Source organism: Cryptomeria japonica, unplaced genomic scaffold (genome assembly GCF_030272615.1).
Source record: "Cryptomeria japonica unplaced genomic scaffold, Sugi_1.0 HiC_scaffold_115, whole genome shotgun sequence".
NCBI lineage: Eukaryota > Viridiplantae > Streptophyta > Pinopsida > Cupressales > Cupressaceae > Cryptomeria > Cryptomeria japonica.
In genome coordinates this window covers 225,001-229,361 of record NW_026728937.1, presented here as the reverse complement: position 1 = coordinate 229,361, position 4,361 = coordinate 225,001, and the positions used below count along the sequence as shown (strand labels likewise).

The window sequence follows — 4,361 nt, the reverse complement described above, 5'->3', positions numbered from 1 at the left end:
GTTGCAGACGGGACACTGCACGCACACGACGCCCCCTCCAGGTGCACGCACGTAGGCCGGGCCGGGTGCACACCCGACGCCCTAGCAAGGTGCGCGCACCCGGGCAGGGCTCACACTTGGCGAACGGGGCGCACTTCGCGAGGGAGGGTGTGCACCTCGACGGGGGTGGGTGGCCGGGGTGGATTCGCACGTGGGTCGCGGTTTGCTAAGTACACACTGCGACAAGCTCATAACGGGTGCGATCATACCAGCATTAGTGCACCGGATCCCATCAGAACTCCGCAGTTAAGCGCGCTTGGGCCGGAGTAGTACTGGGATGGGTGACCTCCCGGGAAGTCCCGGTGTTGCACCCTTTTTTAGTTTTTCGCCGGGCGTCGCAATGCTATTTGAATAAACCTTTTGCCCGTTTGCGTTCTCGTCGGGGCCGGGCCGGGCCGGGGTGCGCTGCCCGCACTACCGCGCGCGCGGGGGCGACACCGAGCGCGCACCCGAGGCGCCCCGAGCACACAGGCCACGGTGCAACCCGGGCGTTGTGCGCGCACCCCGGTGCGCCCGAGGTGCTGCGCGCGCACCCAGGTGAAATCGGTGTGCACCTCGGCCAGTGCGCGCTCGGTCGAGTCGCGCACGTTGGCCAAGGTGCACGGTGATGTTTCTTACTCTAAGGTTCCGCACCAGACGCCCGGGACAGGTGAGCGAAGCTGGGCGGGGCCGGGTGCGCGGCCGGGGCAGGTGCACGCAGCTGGAGAGAGCTTTGGAGCACACTTCGGAGCGCACCAATGATGCGCTCCATTCAAAAGTTTCCTGAAAAGGCAAAAAAAGTTGAGATTATAGAATTTCCCACTTGAGAGATTGTAAAAAAAAAAAATTTAAAATGAAGGAAACGCGGGTGCCAAGGTGTGCGCAGCCCAGCCCACCCTGGCGAAGGTGCACGCAAGGTGCGCACCCGAGGCAAACCGGACAATTAACCCAACTTTCGACTTCGCGCGCACCTTGGAGCGCACTTCGGAGCGCTCCTTGGTGCGCACCAATCTTGGGCACCTCGGAGTGCACCATGGCGCCCACCAAGGTGCGCACCCGGGGCAAACCGAGCTCCGACTTCGTGCGCACCTTGGAGCGCACGAAAGGTGCGCACCATGGCGCCCACCAAGGTGCGCAGCCCAGCCAAGGCGTGCGCATCAAGGTGCGCACCCTGGCGAAGGTGCGCACCCGGGGCAAACCGAGCTCCGACTTCGTGCGCACCTTGGAGCGCACAAAAGGTGCGCAACCCAGCCAAGGTGTGCGCACCCCGGTCAAACCGAGCTCCGAATCGTGCGCACCAGAGGTGCACGCCATCGTGCGCACCTTGGAGCACACTTCGGAGCCCTCCTTGGTGCGCGCCGATGTTGCGCACCTCGGAGCGCACCCGGGGAAAACAATGCAATTAACCCGACTTTCGACTTCGTGGGCACCTCGGAGCGCTCTCGGGTTCGCACCTCGGAGCACACCGAGGTGCGCACCTTTGATGCGCTGCCTTCACCAATTTCCAGAAAAGGCAAGAAAACATTGAGAAGGTGTGCGCACCGAGGTGCCCACCCTGGCGAAGGTGCACGCGAGGTGCGCACCCGGGGCAAACCGGGCTCCGACTTCGTGCACGCCGCACCTTGGAGCACACTTCGGAGCGCTCCTTGGTGCGCACCAGGGCGCGCAACCCAGCCGAGGTGCCCACCCCGGCGAAGGTGCACGCGAGGTGCGCACCCGGGGCAAACCGGGCTCCGACTTCGTGCACGCCATGGTGCCCACCGCGGCGAAGGTGCACGCGAGGTGCGCACCCGGGGCAAACCGGGCTCCGACTTCGTGCACGCCGCACCTTGGAGCACACTTCGGAGCGCTCCTTGGTGCGCACCATGGTGCCCACCAGGGCGCGCAACCCCGTCGAAGGTGCACGCGAGGTGCGCACCCGGGGCAAACCGGGCTCCGACTTCGTGCACGCCGCACCTTGGAGCACACTTCGGAGCGCTCCTTGGTGCGCACCATGGTGCCCACCAGGGCGCGCAACCCCGCCGAAGGTGCACGCGAGGTGCGCACCCGGGGCAAACCGGGCTCCGACTTCGTGCACGCCATGGTGCGCACCGCGGCGAAGGTGCGCACCCGGGGCAAACCGGGCTCCGACTTCGTGCACGCCGCACCTTGGAGCACACTTCGGAGCGCTCCTTGGTGCGCACCAGGGCGCGCAACCCAGCCGAGGTGCCCACCCCGGCGAAGGTGCACGCGAGGTGCGTACCCGGGGCAAACCGGGCTCCGACTTCGTGCACGCCGCACCTTGGAGCACACTTCGGAGCGCTCCTTGGTGCGCACCATGGTGCCCACCAGGCCGCGCAACCCAGCCAAGGTGTGCGCACCAAGGTGCACGCGAGGTGCGCACCCGGGGCAAACCGGGGTCCGACTTCGTGCACGCCGCACCTTGGAGCACACATCGGGGCGCTCCCGGGTTCGCACCGGCGTTGCGCACCGTGGTGGGCACCTCGGAGCACACCAAGGTGGGCAGCGAGGTGCGCACCTTTGATGCGATGCCTTCACTAATTTCCATAAAAGGCAAAAAAAAAACGAGATTTTAAAATTTCCGTTTTGAAAGATAGTGAGAAAAAGGGAATGCTGGTGCCATCTTGAGCCCGCCCTGGTGCGCAGCCCAGCCAAGGTGTGCGCACCAAGGTGCCCACCCTGGCGAAGGTGCGCGCCCGGGCAATTAACCCAACTTCCAACTTCGCGCGCGCCAGGGTGGGAGCGCACCCAACAACCGGGCCTGGGAAGAGCCAATGCGAGAAACCCCACCAAACGCTCTGACAAAAAAAGAGGGGGCGCTCCAGTAACCCCGCTTCGGAGCGCACCCTGGGCAAACCCAGCCAAGGTGCCCACCCCGGCCAAGGTGCAGGCGAGGTGCGCACCCGGGGCAAACCGGGCTCCGACAACGTGCACGCCGCACCTTGGAGCACACTTCGTAGCGCTCCCGGGTGCGCACCTCAGAGCACACCAAGGTGGGCAGCGAGGTGCGCACCTTTGATGCGCTGCCTTCACTAATTTCCAGAAAAGGCAAAAAAAAAAGGAGATTTTAAAATTTCCGTTTTGAAAGATAGTGAAAAAAACGGAACGCGCGTGCCATCTTGAGCCCGCCCTGGTGCGCAGCCCAGGTAAGGTGCCCACCCTGGCAAAGGTGCGCACCCGGGCAATTAACCCTACTTCCGACTTCGTGCGCGCCAGGGTGGCAACCGGGCCTCGGAAGAGCCAATGCGAGAAACCCCACCAAACGCTCCGACAAAAAAAGAGGCGGCGCTCCAATAACCCCGCTTCGGAGCGCAGCCGGGGCAAACCCAGCCAAGGTGCCCACCCCGACGAAGGTGCACGCGAGGTGCGCACCCGGGGCAAACCGGGCTCCGACAACGTGCACGCAGCACCTTGGAGCACACTTCGAAGCACTCCCGGGTGCCCACCGGCGTTGCGCACCGTGGTGGGCAGCGAGGTGCGCACCTTTGATGCGCTGCCTTCACTAATTTCCAGAAAAAGGCAAAAAAAAATGAGATTTTAAAATTTCCGTTTTGAAAGATAGTGAAAAAAAAGGAACGCGGGTGCCATCTTGAGCCCGCCCTGGTGCGCAGCCCAGGCAAGGCATGCGCACCAAGGTGCCCACCCGAGGTGCACACCCGGGGCAAACCGGGCTCCGACTTCGTGCAGGCCGCACCTTGGAGCACACTTCGGAGCGCTCCTTGGTGCGCACCATGGTGCCCACCAGGGCGCGCAACCCAGCCAAGGTCTGCACACCAAGGTGCCCACCCCGGCGAAGGTGCACGCGAGGTGCGCACCCGGGGCAAACCGGGCTCCGACTTCGTGCACGCCATGGTGCCCACCGCGGCGAAGGTGCACGCGAGGTGCGCACCCGGGGCAAACCGGGCTCCGACTTCGTGCACGCCGCACCTTGGAGCACACTTCGGAGCGCTCCTTGGTGCGCACCATGGTGCCCACCAGGGCGCGCAACCCAGCCAAGGTGTGCGCACCAAGGTGCACGCGAGGTGCGCACCCGGGGCAAACCGGGGTCCGACTTCGTGCACGCCGCACCTTGGAGCACACATCGGAGCGCTCCCAGGTTCGCACCAGCGTTGCGCACCTTTGATGCGCTGCCTTCACTAATTTCCAGAAAAGGCAAAAAAAAACGAGATTTTAAAATTTCCGTTCTGAAAGATAGTGAAAAAAACGGAACGCGGGTGCCATCTTGAGCCCTTCCTGGTGCGCAGCCCAGGCAAGTTGTGCGCACCAAGGTGCCCACCCTGGCGGAGGTGCGCGCCCGGGGCAATCCGGGCTCCGACTTCGTGCACTGCATGGTGCCCACCAAG

At 64.2% G+C, this 4,361-nt stretch overlaps 1 non-coding gene across 1 annotated transcript; it reads left to right on the top strand.

The window, feature by feature from the left end:
• Window positions 1-234: 234 nt before the first annotated feature.
• LOC131865625 (5S ribosomal RNA) lies at window positions 235-353 on the top strand. Its single transcript, XR_009364344.1, has one exon. It is a non-coding gene; the product is annotated as a 5S ribosomal RNA (ribosomal RNA).
• Window positions 354-4,361: the final 4,008 nt, after the last annotated feature.